The sequence below is a fragment of the Rousettus aegyptiacus genome, unplaced genomic scaffold, assembly GCF_014176215.1.
Source record: "Rousettus aegyptiacus isolate mRouAeg1 unplaced genomic scaffold, mRouAeg1.p scaffold_m13_p_12, whole genome shotgun sequence".
Classification (NCBI taxonomy): domain Eukaryota; kingdom Metazoa; phylum Chordata; class Mammalia; order Chiroptera; family Pteropodidae; genus Rousettus; species Rousettus aegyptiacus.
The window spans coordinates 32,991,781-33,011,405 of record NW_023416287.1 but is presented as its reverse complement, the minus strand read 5'-3'; the positions used below and the strand labels follow the sequence as shown (position 1 = coordinate 33,011,405).

Genomic DNA, 19,625 nt, shown 5'->3' with positions numbered 1-19,625 from the left:
ACAAATACAGATACAGATAACATGCTAGAAAATCCATAATTTCAGAGTTTCAATTATTTCTGTAATTTTTAAACAGAAGATTAAATTCATTTTTATTACATGAATACTTATCAAGCCTGCATTGTATTAAATTTAATGGTATGCCTGTGAGTGAGAATGAAGCAAGGATGCGAGAGATCCAAAGTTTATAATCTCTTTCTTTGAAGGAAGATAACTTCAAATACAGAACTTGCACTCTTGGTAATAATTTACTGAACTTTACAATCAAGAAGTATGACTCAAAGATGTCTAATCTCTGAACCAGGCTGGATAAATGGTAGAGGGTCAATACTTGAAGACATATAAAACAAGAAAGTGTGGAATGAGGAAGAAAGCCATTGTAGATATGAAGTCTGAAGTTCTGGGATATTTAAGTGGAAATGTCGAACAAGCTTTTGCATCTAGTGTTGAGGAAGAAAAGTATGAATTAGACATGTGCATATTTGGGAGATATCAATATAGAAGTAACATTGATGATGTGAGAGTAGATGAGAGAAATCAGGAAAAGTACAACACAAAAGAAAACAAAAAATGACTTATAGGCTCCCAAGTCTTTCAAGAACAACATAAACGTAACTGTGTCTATAAGTTCTTTCAATTAGTTCTTGAAGAGGAGGTTAAGGAAGGGAAAATAAAACTTGAAACTTTCAACTGGACTTAGTACCACATTGTATCCTTTCTCACTCTGCCAACTCTAGAAAGTGGATCATTTTTCAATTGCTCAACAACATATTCATTAAAGACAGGAAAAACACTGGAGAATTTCTCTAAGCTGGGGAGCAGAACATTCTTGCTAATTATGCCTCAAAACACAGAAGTAATAACTCCAAAATGGAAATAGTTGACTTTACATAAACATAATAAATTTTTGAATGGAAAAACATACCATAAGCAATGTTTAAAAAAGAAAAATTACAAATTGAGGATAAAATGTTGACTTTTTATCATAGTCTTTAATACATAAGGGCTTCTAAAAATAGAGATGAAAATCAAGAATCTGATAGAAAATTGAGCAAGAAACTTAACAAACAGTTCATAAAAAAATAAAAACGTCCCACAGTCATGTGAAAAGATGATTTACTTGCTAATAATGAAGGAAATGCAAATTAAAATCACACAGAGAAAGGGGTTTCTGCCTGAGGTAAACTAACCTGCCTACCAAAAACAACTAGAAACACTGGAAAGATTACATATGACACTATTTTAAGTTACCAGAGAGACATCAATGCAGCAAAAACTTGAGGGGATTCAAAATGGTGAGTCCAATATTTTGCATATGCCAAAAAGTTAAACTGAACCACCAGAGATCTTATGAAGTTTGGAGGGGCTGGGGCAGGAGGGAGGGACAACACTTAGAGGTCAGGGCGCACCAAGAAAGAGTTACCTGATAAGTACCTAGAGTTTTTTCTGTGGGGTATCCTGAAAGGTTATCTCTAGGGACAAGAAGGAACTTGAAATAGACCAACTCTTTAGAAAAGTGAACTCCATCAGCTTGGTTTTTCCAGATTCCTGTGATGGATAGTTTTATGTCCTTTATCTAGTACCTCTGTTGCAGGCCTCAGCTTTGAAGAACAGAGTCTTTGGAATATTACACTAACATACTTTCTCTGTTCTTCCTTCACCTAACCCAGGATAAGTAAAGATCTCACCTGTTAGCTTTTCTGTACAAGGTCTTCCACTACTTGTGTCTTCTATTTTAGGCCTGGATGCAGCTTTTGCTGCTTGGGGCAGAGATAAAGAAGTGGGAGTAGATTGCTTAATGAATAATGAAGACCAGAATAAAGGTTTCTGATTACATTCAAAACAAAAACAAAAATCAAAGTCCAACTTTTAATCAATTTAATTCTTAGAGTACAGTGCTCAGCTCTCTTTTACCTGCTTCTCAGAAGCAAAAATAAATTCTCTCTGGAAAAAGAGCCCCAAGTAATCTTTATAATATTTTTATGCATAGTGTTCTGCATTCAATAAAAAAGTAAAATTACCTGGCATTCCAAAAGAACAGGAATGAATCATTAAAAACCAAGGGAATTATACAACAGATAGAGACATATTAGAAATCCAGATATTAGAGACACAACTTTAAAATAGTAATTAATGTGTCTAAGAACTGGAAGCCCAGTTAGAGAATTTTCATGAAAAAGAAATTGCTCAGATAACTAAAGACTGTTAAAAAAAAGTAAGATATAAATTGTAGAGGTGAAAAATATACAATAATTGGAGTTAAAAATTCAATTGGTGGATTTGGTAGCAATTAGACACAGCCAAAAAAAGAGATTAGAGCTAGGTTAGAAGAAAAATAAAGAATAGAGTACAGATGAAAAATATAAAAAATAGTTAGTAGACATATATGATAGAGTCTGTCATCTATAATGTGGCAAAATCAATATTTCAAAAGATAATGGCTGATAATTTCCCCAAAATTAATGGAAGAAGTCAAACCACTGTTTCAAGAGTGTTATGCTCCACAAGCAGAATTAATACAAAGTAAACCTCATGTAGGCCAATCTTTATAAAATTACTGAATACCAAGGTTAAAAAGATATAAAATTATCTAGTAAATCAAAATCCATTAACTTCAAAATAGTAAGAATAATATTTATCGATGACTTCTCAATAAAGATAGTAGAAGCCAGAGACAATGCAATGACATCTTGAAAATGTTAAAAGAAAAAATCTCCAATGTAACATTTCATACCTAACAAAAGCTTCTTTCAAATTTTAATTTGAAATAAAAACATTTTTCATAGAAAAAAGTGAAGTTTGTTTTCAGTAGACCTACTTTGAAGGAATAGTTATCGCTCTATTCAAAAATAAGTTCCAGATTGATTACAGAACTAACTGTAAAAGTTAACATGGAAAAACACCTTTATATCATTAGGCAAAATTTTATTACACAGGAAAAACAAAGCAGTAACTGTTAGGGAAAGACTGGTAATCTGGAAAATATTAATTTGCATCATTATTTTATCCAAATACACCCTTAAGAGAGTGCAAAATAAGCCAGAGTGGAAAAATATGTTTGTAATATAGGTAATGCACAAAGGACTTGTACTAAGACATGAAGAAATCAATATATATATACAGCACAGGAACACAGGGACTCTAGTAGAAAATGAGCAAGACACAAAAAGATATGGCACAGAAGAAGATACCCTGGCCAGTCACTTAATTGTTGAAACAACTTTTACCAAATCTCATAGTATTTAAAAGCCTTGGCTTCTTCACTATTAAAATGACTGTTAAATGTTCTAACTCCTTGTCTAACTCTGAAAAACTATCTGAACTAATTAAAGCATAACATTTATTGTTATTTTATTTTAAAAAATGATTACTATGGAAGAAAATTTAATTGACCTAATACTATTTAAACATACTTCCTAGACTTTTTTTCTTAAATTTGTTGTTCGTGATGGGATCTGTGGCCGAGTCTTCCAGGAAATTTCTTAAACTCATTACTATCAACAGTAACACTTCTGGTGATATTAGTATGGAGAAGCCTTTCTGACATTGCGAGTAGCTTTCTAATAGTCAGGATGCTAGTGAATTAAACAATGCTCAATGACTATGAAGGAGCATAGAAAACACTTGCAAGAGCTGGGTAAGAGAAGAAGGAAGAAGTTGGAGAAAGTATAACCCAAAATGCAAATCAGAAGTAGTAAATATTTAAGTTTCTGCCCTATGTTTTGTCTTTTCAACTTAATTATTTTATAAAAGAATGCATTTACATAAGAACTTTTGAGTTGTGTCACCGTATTGAAATAGATTAGCATGAGCTGCAATGACAGAGAAGAAAAACAGAAATCAAGGTTGTAGCTCTATATACTGCTACATTCTATAAGCAGAGTGAGGTATAGTTTGTTAAATCTGCTTTCAAAGACTCTAAAGATGTGTTTGGTAGATATTATTTATTTATTTATTGTCATGAGGGTGTATGATACATGCATGTATATGTGTGCATATAATATGAACATATGGTTATGTGTGCATGCCGTGGCATATTTATGTGAAAGTGTGTGTGTGTGTGTGTGTGTGTGTGTGTGTGTGTGTGGTGTATTAGGAAAGAGAAAGGGGAATGATAGACATTTGTTACTCTGACATGCATGTGGAACTGTTATTACCCTAACGGCTTCTCTCCTGCTGAGCAATGCAACTGAGTGCCTCAAAGAAATGAGTCCATTTCACATAGACAACAGAATCTGATCAAAACAAAAATTGCTTCTACAGTCTATTTATTCCAGTCTGTCTGTTCCTCCCCCCATTTCGATTGCTGCTGCTTGAAACACAAACAAAAGGTACATTTCAGGGCGCCTAGCAGGAGATAAAACATGCTAAAATAGAAATAATCTGGGACATTCAGTATCATTTTCATTTTTATTTACCAATTGCAACTATCCCCCTCAAAGCCTTGATCATGGTAATCTTTCATAGGTTAGCTGCATTATAAAAAGTAATAAATGAAGTAATTGCATCACAAAGAGAAGATACTGGGATGTATATAGAATGCAATTAACCAGATTTTTAAATATATAAACTTGGAGAGATGTTAGAGGAACCTTCATGTTTTTCTTTTGAGATATGTGTTGATAATAAACTACATGCAAGAAATAGAATTACAACCAATTATTTCTCTGAATGTGTAGTTGCACAGGTATGACAGCAGCTACAGAGAGCAAGGCCTGTCTGGCTTCAGTTGTACTGATTAAAGTGATGTTAACCTGAAGCAAACATTCTTGAACCATCAAAAACTTTTGCTATATCTATATTCTAACTTTACTATTAATGTAATGAATTAGATAATTGTTCAGAAATGTTCATTTCCTATCTTTTATCCCCATGAGCATCTTCTTCTCAGTCTCCTGACAATGGCCTTGGCCATGGAATTTTCTTTGGTCTCCTGACAACGGACTTGGCCATGGAATTTTCCTTGGCCAATGTGATCTCAGAAGTGAGTCAAATAGAACCTTAAAGTGCATTCTCTTGTACTCCTGACTTTTCCCCAAGAAGAACATACTTTCTGGAGCAGCAAATATGAAGAGCATATGATGTGAGCTCAACTCACAGCCTGATGTCCTTCCTGGCCCAGACTTGAAGTGGTTGATCTTCATACCCATGAACAAAAAAATATATGATTGTTATTTTAAACCCCAGGAATTGAAGATGGTTTGTTATGAAGCTTTATTTCCATGATAGCTAAAATGCTTAATAATACATTTTTAATTGACTCAATCTTGATATTGCTTCTTAATTTTGTCCTATAGTAATTATAGCTATAGATTGTGAACTTGATTTATACTAAATTTTTAACACATTATAATAAATATGTTAATTTCTACATCACCTAAAATCATCTACAGAACTACAAATAGTGCATGTGTGAAACTTTGAAAGACACCAAACTAATGACTAATGTATAAAGATGAAAAGTCTAAACTCTCATACTGCTACTGAAATGGATGATAACTGGTCTTAGAGTTTAGGGCATTTGTCAAATACATTTAACTTATGAGCTCAAATGAAAAGAGGCTATTATTCCACATGCATAGGCATCAATTTATATTCTTTTTTAAGCTACTGATTGTTAGGGGGGATGAGCTTAATTAGACTTTACCTTAGATTGCCAAGTTCACTTTCTAAGAGTAAAACCCAAGTGCCACCCAAGTGAAAGGAAATCAAAGATCAATTTATGGAGGAAAAACATAGTGTCAATGAAAGTACAAGACTTGAAGAGAAGTTGAGTTTTTGTGGTACACTGTGCTGTAATGATACTTCTCTACAAACTGCTCTTTACAGTCAAGTCACCAACACTATTTAAAATGATTTTAAAAATCACTTTTCAAAACATATGGTTGCAAGAGCCATAAACTAAATAAATTTAATGTCAAAAAGAAGATTCTAGTCCCTGGTAATAGCATGGTTTTATCTATTTACATAGCCGCTTGATCAGAACACAGATTTCATATCCAGGTGTTTTGCAATAGTATGTAAAGGTGCATGGAGTAAACACTCTTAAAAAAAAAAATCATCCAAAGTGAAGAGTGGCCAAATAAATCAGGTAGTATTTGACAAAGATTTACTACACACTTTCGGTACAACAAATACCATTTAATAAACTGTAAGTCCAGTCTCCATAATTTTTTTCTTTCCATTAAATATGCCTTCGTTTTGTATTGTTTTATTTTTGTAAATTCCTTTCCTATTACCCATGAGAGAGTCTGAACCTGAGGACTGTCCCTTTCCGGCCGCCTTTCTGAGAAGTGACACCATTAGTGAAAGGGGATGGAGTGTAATTCTCTAGAGCTGGGCACAGGTGGTTTCAAATCTAAGCTCTGAATTTGTTTGTGTGATCTTAGGCAAGTCCTGTTTATATCCAGAATCTTAGTTTTGTCATTTATAGATGAAGATAGTGATATCTTCCTCGCAACATTTGAGGATCAAATGAGATAATAACTGACTATAATAAATACTTGATTAATATTTATTGACTGAAACAATGAGTTCAATATTTACTTCTGGATATCTTTTCATCACTGATCCTTAAGCACACAAACTTAGCTGAATCACCTCTCAGTTTCATTCAAGAATTTCTCAACCACCCAGGGCTGCGTCCAAGGATGATGAACCCAAAGGGCAAACTGGGCAGGCATCGCAAGCCTGCTAAAGCAAATCCTGCTCTGTAGGGTCAGCCCTTCATTGGCCAGTCTTTACAACCAGTCAGCCTGAGGGTCAGTCCCTCCCATCAAAGTGCAAACAGCAACCAAGGCTCAACTACATCAGTAAGGCATACAACCGATAAGAGGAGCACACCTAGAGTACCTGGCTTATGTGACCATGAGAAACCACACCACTGGGGCCCACAGGACACTTACTACAAAAGGCCACTCTACTAAGATTGGAAGACGTAGCAGCCCTAGCTATACATAGAAACAAACACAGGGAACATTCAAAATGGGGAGACAAAGAAACATGTTCCAATTGAAGGAATAGAACAAAGCTCCAGAAAAATAACTAAACAAAATGGAGACAATCAATTTACCAGATGCAGAGGTCAAAACACTGTTTATAAGGATGCTCAATGAACTTAGGGGTAGAGTAGATGTACTCAGTGAGAATGTTAACAAAGAGATAGGAAATACAAAAAGGAAGACAGAAATCATAAAAAGAACCAGTCAGAAATGAAGAATATAATAACTGAAATGAAGAATACATTAGAGGAAATCAAGAGTAGATTAGATGAAGCAAAGGATTGAATTAGCAATTTAGAAGCTAAGGTAGCAGGAAACCAATCAGAATAGCAATAAGAAAAAAAATCCAAAAAATGAGAATAGGTTAAGAGGACTCTGGGACAACATCAAGCATACCAATATTTGCATCATATGAGTACCAGAAGGAGAAGAGAGAGAGCAAGAAACTGAAAACTTATTTGAAGAAGTAATAATGGACAACTTTCCTAATCTGGTGAAGGAAATAGACATACAAGCCCAGGGAGTTTGAGAGTCCCAAACAAAATTAACCCAAGGAGGTAATTAAATGTCATAGGTTAAAGACAAAGGGAATCTTAAGAGCAGCAAGAGAAAAGCAGTTAATTACCTACAAGGGAGCTCCTACATAATTGTCAGATAATTTCTCAACAGAAACTTTGCAGGCCAGAAGAGATTGGTATGCAATATTCAACATGATGAAAAACAAGGGCCTAAAACAAGGAATACTCTACCCAGCAAAGCTATCATTTAGAATCAAAGGACAGATAGAGAGCTTCCTAGACCAGAAAAATCTAATCGAGTTCATTAACACCAAAACAGTATTATAGAAAATGTTGGAGAAACTTCTTTAAGAAGAGGAAGAAAAAATAAAAAAGATCAGAAACGTGAATAATAAAATGGCAATTACTACGTCTCTATCAACAATTACTCTAAGTGCAAATGGATTAACTGCTCCAATCCAAAGAGGATGGATAAGAAAACAGGACTCTTACATATTCTGCCTATAAGAGACTCAGTTCAGATCAAAAGGCACACACAGACTAAAAGTAAAAGAATGGAAAAAGATATTTTATGAAAGTGGAAACAAACGAAAAAGCTAGGATAGCAATACTTACGCCAGATAAAACAGACTTTAAAACAGTCTATAACAAGATGCAAAGAAGGACCCAGTAATCCCACTTCTGGGTATTTATCCAAAGAAACCCAAAACACTACTTCGAAAGGACATGTGAATCCATATGTTCACTGAAGTATTATTTACAATAGTCAAGATAGGGAGGACACCCGGTGTCCCTCAGTGGAGGAATGGATAAAGAAGAGGTGGTACATATATACAATGGAACATTACTCAGCCATTGAAAAGAATGAAATCTTGCTATCTGCAACAGTATGGATGGGCCTAGAGGGTATTGTGCTGAGTTAGTCAGACAGAGAAAGGCAAATGTCACATGGTTTCACTTAGCATGTGGAATTTAAAGAACAAAATAAACAGAAACACACTCATAGATACAGAGAACTTTGTGATGGCTGCGGATGGCACGCGGCTTGGGGGAGTAAGTGAAAAAGAGGAAGGATCTAAGAAGTACAAATTTACTAAATATTCATGGGGATGTAAGTATAGCATAGGAAATATAGTAGATAATATTATAATAACTATGTATGGTGTCAGATGGATACTAGATCTATTGTGGTGACCACTTTGTAAGTTTTATAAATGTCTAATTACCATGTTATACACCTGAAGCTAATATAATATTGTATGCCAAATGTAATTAAAAAATAAAAATATGTGTTAAAACAAGAACTCATCACACCTCTCTCTTCTCTGGTATCATTCATTCACTCATTCATTCATCCAGCCAGTATATATATATATATCAAGTCCCTGTTATGTATGAAGCTTAATGAGAAGGATTGAATGGAGTAGAGGTCTGGCTTAGCTAGATTAAATCTCAGAGAAGAAAGCGCTATTCTTGTTCAAAAGTATATTTTTCTTTTATTACTTCTTATTCATAATAGCTTTTTTGCATTATAGATAAAGAACAAATAAGTATCAAAAATAAAATGCCACACAGTTCTCTCTTTAGCAAATTTTCAGTTTGTTAAAAGTATGTTGGTCCAGATTCTTCCATAAAAAAAAAAAATCAAATTTCAGATATAAATTTTATTAAAATGAATTAGCTTTTCTTACAGTCTTTTAAGGTTTTGGTAGAAAATAAGATGCTTTAATTAATTATGGCTAAGAATTAATTACTTTTGCACAAAAGCTGAAGCTTAATTCTTTAACCATAGCACTTAAAATAAATCAGATGCTTTTAACTCACTGTCCTGCATTTCAGAGGCATTTTCAGTTTTTACCTCTTAGTATGTAGGTGTCTAGATTCTCCTTCTCCTTTCCTGTTTTTCTTTATCCTCTCTTTTACTTTTCCTTCCTCCCTCCCTTCCTCCCTCCCTCCTTCCTTCCTTCCTTCCTTCCTTCCTTCCTTCCTTCCTTCCTTCCTTCCTTTTGCCACTTGTTTTTGTATTTTACCAATTTTCCTATCTGGTTTCTTACTTTTCCCTTATTTGCATTTATATATTCTTCATAAATTAAGAAAATTAACTCTGTCAAATACGTTGCAAATACTTTCTCATGGATTGTCATCTGTCTTGATTTTCCCAGACACATTAAATAAATTAGACTATACTTTCTTCTAAAAGTTTTAGATATTGTTTTTTAAGTGACACCTATATGCCAACATAGCTGTAAAATTCTCTTTATTCAAGTTTATTAACTTATCAAAATGTGTTTATTCTCAAGGTGAGATTTAGATATTGATTTTTTTGGAACATGGTTTGCCCATTCGATCAATTCAATTTTTTCTTCATATTAAGGAATTTTCTCTGCTATATGTGGACTTCTAAATTCCAGAGACATCAGTTCTTCCCATGTAGAGCAGTTTATTTGTATTCTATTTTGTATACATTATTTTTCTCTATTTCGGAGTTTCTATGTTATTTTCACTGTGATAACCTCAAACCTTTTTTTCTTTTTTAGTAATTTGGCCTTTGCTGTTCATAATTGATTTATTTTTCTAATGAGAGAACTTATCTCTTTGGTTCAGATCATTATGCCTTTTTATCACTTTATCTTCAAGGTCTTTAATGTTCTCTCAAAGTTCTTCTATAGTAATTGTAGGGGATTTTAATATTTTGCTTGGGTTATGTTTTCTTTCATGATAAATTCTTCATCTTTTTGCTGGCTTGCATGCTTACTTGCTTCCTTACTTGCTTCCTTCTCTCTCAATTATATGTTTGCAGGGTTAAGTGCATGGCACACATTAGCAAGCTACTCCTCACAGAATATGTGGCTTATTACTCCTCCAGGAGCTATTTAGAAAGTATTTTCTTTTGAGAATTTTCAATGGGAGGAGTAAAGTAGCCAGAGCATTTACCATATTAGTTGTGCTGAATTTCTCCGCAAGTCCCATTCCCTGCCCAGGTTCACCTCACTTTGTCTGCACTGTTGTCTGTCCCAGTGGGAGGCTATCCTTGGGATCTGGATAGTTTTTGAAATTTATCCTGAAACTTAGCACTTTCTTTTCAAGAGCAAGAGAGTCAGCCTGGGAGCTTCCTACTCTGTGTGTGTGTGTGTGTGTGTGTGTGTGTGTGTGTGTGTGTGTGTGTGTGTTTTTTCTCTAGCCTCCCTAACCAGAAGATGACACAGAAGATGACAAACACTATGCAAATCCTATATGGATTTTTTCAGAGAGGGGTGGGGGCTCCTTCTTCAAGGGTCTCTTGAGCACCTTCTCCTCTGCTTCTTGCTTACTTCAAAGATCTTGCTTATTTGCTTTCTCTATTTGGTAAAATGTCTTTTTTCTTTTCTTTCTCTTTTTCTTTCTTTCTCTTCTTTTTTCTTTCTTTCTTTCTTTCTTTCTTTCTTTCTTTCTTTCTTTCTTTCTTTCTTTCTCTCTCTCTCTCTCTCTCTCTCTCTCTCTCTCTCTCTCTCTCTCTTTCTTTTGCTAGAGTTAGTTCTAGGCATTTGTTATTGGTCTGCCTTTCCTTTCACATTTTCTTACCAGCGGGAGATAGTGAAATGGAGAGTTACAGAGGGTTTTCCTATCTCTTTGGGGAAGGGTGTAATAAAAGGCATTATGCCTAACTTCATGTTCTTGTGGAAATTACCGTGGCTGCTCTTCTCCTAGTTGGGCAGGTAAATGGTAGCTAGTAAGATCTTGTTCAGGATTATTTCTAAGCCACGTGGAGTTAGGGAGTGGGTTGGGGCAATACCAGGCTCATGCCTTCTGCATTTCTGGAAATGTCTTTCCTTTTGCTGGCTACTAGCCTGCTCTTTTGTCTGATTACTATTCTTGTTGATGTTCTTTGCTTGCATGTTTTACTTATTTCCTTTTATATTATTGTGTTTGGGGAAAAGTGAGGGTTGAAAGCTGACTTGACACCACCATCTTAAACCCGAGACAGGGTGTCTACACGCCTTTAATTTGCATGACTGGGTATTCCCTCTGGCGCCACACATACCTGGCCTTTGTTAGCAACTGGTTTCAGAAATACCTATTAAAATAGTTCCAATCATACCTGATGTTAGAAATTAAATGTTTGTGTCTCCCCAAAATTCATATGTTGGAGCCTCAATCCCCAATATAACTGTATTTCGGTCACATAAAGATAAGGCTTTTATGGAGATAATTAAGGTTAAATGAGGTCATAATGGTAAGGCCCTAATGTGGTAGGACAGTTTCCTTCTAAGAAAAGAAGGAGAGAGAGCTCTCTCTCTCCCTCTGAGATGTGGATATAGTGAAGAGGTGGTCATCTATAGGCCAGGAAGAGAGAGCCCCCACCAGAAACAAAATTGGACAGTATTTTGATCTTGGACTTCACAGCCTCTAGAACTATAAGACAATAAATATCCATTGTTTAAGCCTCCCACTTTATGATATTTTGCTATGGCAGCCTGGGCAGACTGATACACTTGATTTACATTTAGTTCATACTTCTTCGAGACAAAGGTATATTTATGAAACATCTATCCCTCACCTAATCTATTTTCTCCTCGAAAAAAAAAAATACTAAAATTGCAACTTGACCACTCTATCTCTCTTCATCTCATTGACAAATAGTATAGAGACACGCCCATGTCTTCCTCTTAAAAGTCAAATAGAGAATGATTAAGCTGACAGGATCATACAGGTGGAAAGTACTCATGTTTCCACAAAACCTCCTTTCCATGGCAACACCCCTTCATGTATTAATTGGGAATATTCTACCCTAATTAAAATCAGAAGCTGTCTTTAGTAGGCAGTGGTGGTAGCTGAAGGTGGGCATGAGATCTCAACATATATAAATTCTTTTATGTTTAACCAGATGATGTGCCTCCATGCAGTCACTCTGAGAATGTTTTGAAAATTTGTCACTAGCTATTGTCAGAATAACCATGCTACATAAACCCACTGTTTAGGAAGACAAGCTCCCAAAATATCCGCCATTATTTCAGTGCTTACCTTGTGATGAGATACAAAATGAATGAGGCATATTGCTGCCTTCATGAAGTTCATAAGCTAGCTGAGAATGTGTGTATGTGTGTGTGTGTGTGTGTGTGTGTGTGTGTGTGTGAGGGGAGGGGAGAGAGAGAGAGAGAGAGAGAGAGAGAGAGAGAGAGAGAGAGAGAGAGAGAGAGCGAGCGCACTAACTACCCACAAGCCAAGTGCCAAGGGCTGTGATATGAACCAAGAAATGGGGAGAAAGTAATTCACTATTTCTGAAGGGAATGAAGAAAAATCTTGGAGGACAAGATGACATTTAAGCTGGAGCTGAACGACTGAATAAATTTCAAATATTCTGCATTCATTCCATGCCTTTGGATAGATGGAAATATCTCTTGTATATAAAATATGCGGAGGACTCAGTTTTAGCATCTTCAACCTGACTACCTTAGGCCTGGCTCTTTTTCTCTTCCTCCACCTTTCCTTGCTGGTTGTACTGCTACCACAAAAATCTGAAAAGCAGTTCCAGCTCCTCTGTATGTGATCACAACTATTGAAGCTTTCCCAGTGTTGTCACATTTGGCTTAACTGAACTGGCTACTGATCACATTCTACACGTCTGGTTTTCTCTTTCCCTTTTCCAGGCCCCAATTAAGCATCCAATTCTCATTTAGTCTCATTATGCATTTCTCACCCCCTCTAATGCCTGGCAGGAATGAAGACTACGAGGAGGCCCTTCTCAGATAGGGGTTGCCAGAGCTGGTCTCAGATCTGAGTCTTTGCAGCAGGAACAATACAAATTGGGTGTCTCTCAAACTCCCCCAAACACCATCACACACCCTTTGTGGCTTTTGTTCCCCACAGCAACCAGATAAATCTGTACGCAGCAGGGTCCTGGTGAACACAGAGATATGCATTTTTTTTCAGCGGAGTCTCTTGATTCTTTCACTCTAATAGGGTTTTAACTATGTAAGGAAACACAGTGGGGCAGCTTTGGGCTTTTCAATGGTTCTTTCTGTGGAATCTTTCATAAAGAAGAAACTTAACTGCTGGAAATAACTAATGCTGAATTCTAAGCAACTTTATCTCACACTTAAGACTCCTGAAAGGAAGCACTTTTGAATGTTTGGGTTGAAATCCTGCATGATTATGAATGCTGATCTTTAGTCAAAGAATAACTCAATCCTATACATTCTTAATTATAGGTTCCTTAACTATTTCCACTAGATTTTACCCTCTTTGTATGTTACATTTTCATAAATAGGCAATTTATTCTGAACATTTAATAAAATCTAGAGCATCACCTTTGTCCATGACCAAAGTACTAGAAATCTATACCGGGAAGAAAGCTACATCCAAGAAATAATTAGTACACTTACAGAAGCACCAGAGGTCTGTTATCAGAGGGCTCTGAACTAGAAGTGTGTTCAGTTCTGCTAAGCTATTCCGTTTCTGATCTTGGTCCCACAACACCAATTCTTTCAGCTTCAAAGGAAAATGATAGAATTTTCCTACTAGAAGTTTTCAAACAGTTCTGGTATTAAATGAAAGCGTGTTTGCATTCAGTTGTTCTCTGTGAAACACTGTTGCAGATACCAGGATCTTCATCTTTGAATTACTTTGGAGTTGACCATTTTTATGTCTTAAGAGAGTTTATTACTACCAGAGCAAACACATACACACACACATGCACGCATGCACACTCTAAAAGACTGTCTAGGCCACATGCACTAAACATGTAAACTGCTATTAAACTCAGCCAGAAGTCTTTTACTAAAGAGAATTCAGTTACCTGTGAGAAGTTGATGTTATTTTTTCCAAACCTCTATGTTCAGGAGCTTTCTTCAGACCCTTTCAGGTTGTAGGTTAGTTGTTTTTTTTATTGTCTCAATGAGACCGTTTTCCTCAAAAAATAAAAAAGATCCTTGACCATATTCTAGTCCAACCAAACCCCTTCACAGATGTGGACACTGGGCCCCAGAGAAGTGATGCAGCCATCTCAGGTCACCCGGCAATGAAGCTGTGGCTAAAAGTTTAAACTCTACTCCTGGGCTATTTCCACTACATCCTCCAATGCTAGCGACAGTGATGAGAGCCTGATGGAGGCAGATGAAATGGGACTGGAATTTGGGAAGTGGCCTAGAATCTTTGTTTTCACAGGTCTGCTTGGTCAGCTCTAATCCATTTGAAAACAATGGACTTAAATATCTTCCATATCTTTAAAATGGTTGAGTGAGAGGAAGGTAGCACAAACTTATTCATAATAAAGAAAGTAAGTCTGCATCCAAGGCCTGGGACTCCCCGGTGGATGTGGCAGTAGGCTCAGTAGAAATGTTAGTGTGGAGAGGCTTTCCCTTTCACAGCATCCGCAGAGCCTGATAACACGGACCACATTCCCATGTCAGATAGTATTTTAGAGTTGAAGCTTAGTGGTTTGATTCTCTTTTTGAAGATGGGCTTACTCATGGCCTCTTTAATGTGCAAAACCAAGTTAATGTTACTCTGGAACTCCTATCACTAGGGTTATACATACATGATGGCTTGGTTTGGAATCAAGGGAAAAGATTCTAAAAATGAAGCATCATAAGATTTCATAGCTTCCTTGGGCACCAGAGTTTCTGGGGGCCCCAGGAGTAAAGAGGAGTAAAGAGGATGGTTGATTAACAGTGGCTGGGTCTGCGATGATGTCACCCCCCAGGCCTCAGGATTTATGCTGCAGCACCAGGCTTCTTGGGCTGATATCTCTGGGTTGCAGAGCATTCTTCCCAAACCCTTGGATGCTGAACATCTTACTGGCTTATTGCTTCAAAGATTGATTGACTTATGACTGCTGAATTTTGCTTTTGTCTTGACTGTTGATATTTCTAGGAACCCTGGTCTCTCCCATAGTCATAAATCTCTTACTTGTTCCAAAATTTTGATAACAGAGATATCTCTAGCCCTTTGTTTGGCCTCCTTTTGCTTTTTCTCTCAGACTATCATAGCTACTCCTGTAGTTTTCAAGCTGACTGCATTCTGTGCATGTAAACAGCACTTCCAGTGAGAGAATGGGTTCTGCCATCACTAAATAATGGGGCTTGCACCTGCTTTCTCTCTTGACATTTAATCTCTTGTTCTAGAAGACAATTCAGGAAATGCTCCCATAATAGAAAATATAACACCAAGAATTTTTCCTTTCAGGCAAAGAAATCTTAATCCTTTTTTTGTTCATATAGTTTACCAAACCAGAGATCCTGTCACATAACCTCTTCAGCAAGATAACAATTCACTTTTGAGGAGAAGGCAATCCAATTTTGATTTATTGATCTCGGAACACAATGCTTTTCTTAAAAAAAAAAAGTGTACACCAGTTCATATGTGATTGTCAAATAAAAGATTAACGATTAGACATTTTAAAGGAGAAAAAAGCAAAAATTTAATTTCTTTCTTTTAATAGAATTATATAGACCCTTTCGCTTGTAAAAGAATTTTTATTTTGAAAGTTCAAAATAATGCAGCTAGAAGCGGAAACATTTGCCCTGCTCTGTGGCTTCTTTTGGGTAAATGGGAAGAGTTATACTAAAAGCTGCCCTCAAATTTTAGCTTTCTGGTTCTGTTACATTTAATCTGGTTGCTCTTTGTCTGATTTCAATTGAACACTGATTATTTGTGTGGTTGTAAACCTTGGAGAAAGAAAGAAGACAGGTTCTTATATACTAGTAAGTGTCCTTTAGAAAAAGACATCTATTGGAGGTGTGGTGATGGGTGTGTGTGTGTGTGTGTGTGCGCGCGCGCGTGCACATGAGTGCACACGTGCATGTGTCAAGGGAAAGAAAAGTAGTGCTCCTTAAGGATTTTTTACGTAGGAAAGAGGTTATATCTATTTTGTGGCTAAATTGTTACTACTGTATTTCATTGACTTGAGGACACATTTTTTCCACATTTTAATGCCTGAGAAATTGAGATGAATCAAAAAATCAATGGCCCTACAATTGCTATTAACCCAGGTTGAAGTCAAGTTCAGAGAGAGGACTTGCATTTATTTGATAGTCACTGAACAGCATTACCAACCAGAGATTACTTAAATTAAATTTCCTGTCTGAGGTTTATATGGACCACAATGGGGTATGAATTCAGGACACAAACCTGCATGATTAGCACTGGCTTGTGATTCAGCCTCGTTAGAAAGACATTTTTTAACCATCTTCCATCAATGCCAAAGGTAAGATGCCTAAGTCTCCTAGCTTTTTGGAGCAGCTATTGGTGCCTGGACCATCATGTTTGGGCCAGCCCTGAGTTCCCCTGCACCTGTAGTGAACAGTACTCCCACGTACTTGGACAGTTTTCCCCCTTCCAGGTCCTGCATCTTTCTGCTTCTTCACTAGCAGTGCCAGGATAGCTCACTCAGTCCAGGCACAGGAAAGCACAGGGCTCTTCTGCACACAGAAGTCTCAGAATCACTTGCTTATTAGCCACTCTTCACCCAAAAGTGCTGGGGATCTAACATCTCCCAGAGGCAACTCTCAACCAGTGAGGAAATGGAGTCATTTGATGGTACTGTAGTTTCCCTATCCTTCTAAGCAGCAGTTTTTGAGGTGTGTTCTACATGGTTCCTCAAACAGTTCTCAGTGGAATTGAGCCCATTTGCTCACAGAAGTAAGCTGCTTGTTACATAAGGCTTCATTGGTTGCCTTCCCTTCCCTGTCTCATTTCCCCACAACCTGGTTTGTGCTTCCTGGGACCATCTCCCAAATAAACTACCTACACAGAAAGTCTGGCTCAGAATCTGCTTTTGGAGGGACACAAATGAAGGCATTGTCCTCTATTTCTTCTTTAACCTCACCTGAGGGTATTGCTCTTTGTTGTCCTAAATTGAATTCTTCATTTTGGGATTTTTTTTTTTTTTATTTCTCAGTGATATTTAATAGAAAGTAATTTTTATGATTGAAAGTATCTTAATTTCAATGACATACTATTAATGGAAAAATAAAACTCTGCTGGGATGACATAAACACATTGAATATGCAAAATGAGTCATTAGCTTTTCTCCCCAAATCAGCATAAAGTATTAAATAGCTATGAAATGTTCTGTCCACCCTGATCCAATTAAGCTAAATTGGCATATACATATGTCATGCTCTGGATCTCAGTACTTAATATTCACTTCTAAAAGTCATTGCAGGAAATAATGGACTTCGGTTTTATTCCAGTAGTGATTTTATCCTTTGGAAAAGCTATGTGTTTTTAAAGATTTCTCATATGCAACATGGAAGTCGATTAGCTAATGGTAGCCCCAGCGATTCACCTGAATTTTCCCAAATGTGCTCCATAAACCATCCATATTGGACTCACTTGGAGATTATTATAAAGTGAAGATTTCTAGGCTTCTTATCAAATAAACTGAATAAGAACCTGTGGTTGGTGGGGGCTGGTAATCTATATTTTAATAAATTTCCACATTGATTCCTATGGGCATGAAAGTTTGAAAATCATCTTCTTATTAACTGATTTTCACTAAGACAGCACATTTAAGGACCCCTTCCTAGTGTGTGTGCTTAATGTATCAATTACTAGAAATTTTATTCATAGCATAAAAATTATAGCTAATATTTTAAAAAAGAAAACTCAAACACTGGAAATAGTAGTACCCCAATTACAAGCCCTTTAAAAAATGACCGCAATTCTTTTTTTTGTTGTTTGCTTCATTTTTCTTTTCTTTTCTTTTTTTTAAATGACCACTATTCTATAATTTCAGACAGAAATTCTGGAAAAGCATGTTATTCATTCATTCATTTAGCAAATTTTTATTCAATGTCTGTGGTTTGTTAGGTTACTTGATTACAAAGATGAATGAAACTTTATGCTAACTCAAAGGCAATGTCATTATAAAGGACCATGGGAGTCAGGGTTGAGAGTATCAGTATGAAGTGTGAATTCTTATTCTGCTACTTAATTGCTGAATGATTCTGGGCATGTTATCTAACCTCATTGAGACTCAGGTTTCTAACATGTAAAAGGCAGAAAGTAATGCCTGCCTCAAAAATAGGTAATTTATATATAATTGGGAACTTGGAATATTTAGTCCATAATAGATAATTATGGAAAGCTAAGGTGTGAGTAGTAATAGAATGTATGATCTATCAGGCAGGAGAAGACAGTGATTATGTGCCTTGATTCTGGAGACAGATTTGTGAATTTCATCCTGGCTCCTCCCCTTACTAGCTATGTGACTCTGGACAGGTGATGACACCTCTCCTCAATCTCCCCCTACATAATTGTGACTTTCTCATACCTTCTTCCTCAATAAATCTTTTGTTCCTAATTCCATCTAGGTGTCTTCTTCATGCAGAACTCAACTGATGTGCCTGTTATTTGGGTATGTTTTCTTGGGGATGGGAGCAGTAGTAAGGCTTATAGTCATGTCTCTGTTGGTATAGATAACAGTAAGAGATTAAAATAACTGATGCAGTAAAGTCCACTAGAAAAGGAATTATGAGATAATCAAGAACATAAGCAAGGAGGAGCCTTGGGGCAGAAACAGTTGATACCGCTTGTGTTCTGTGCACAGGAATTATTTTAACTTTTGAAGGCTAATAGTACTTATTTTTCATGTCCCTGTGAAGGGTGTTGCTATAACTTTTTAAAGAACATCCTCTGAGTTTATAGTTTTCAATTGAAAATTAGTCCATCTGAATGAATCATGGCAGAATCACTGACAGGAATAGGGGACTGATTCATCCAATAATTAAGCTACTAAGAGATCTTTGTTGTCCTACCAGCTCTAGTAAGTTTTATTTTCTGTTTTCTAAACAATGTAATTTGATTACACTTCAAATACTCAGCTTCCTTATTTTCCTATTTATTATGTAAATTACATGTGTAAGTTCACATGGGATGAAGATATACAGACTTTGTCTATAAAAAAGATGGGCTGACTGTGACCAGAGCACAGTTTTGAGTTGATTTTTCTGGTGATGGGGATGGGTTTGTCTCACCTCAGTTGTACCTGTACACAAATCCCTTATATTTGGAGATGAAGGTCTTGGCTATAGTTTAGGTTCAGTACTTAATTAAGAAAGAGTAAGCGAATTGGACTTAATAACAAATTCTGGCCAAAGTATGATACAATCAACATTCTCATCTC

The 19,625-nt window shown here is 36.2% G+C and overlaps 1 protein-coding gene across 3 annotated transcripts in view; it reads right to left on the bottom strand.

The window, feature by feature from the left end:
• Positions 1–19,625, bottom strand: part of MACROD2 (mono-ADP ribosylhydrolase 2) — a 1,752,897-nt gene that overhangs the window by 11,098 nt on the left and 1,722,174 nt on the right. The window lies entirely within an intron of this gene.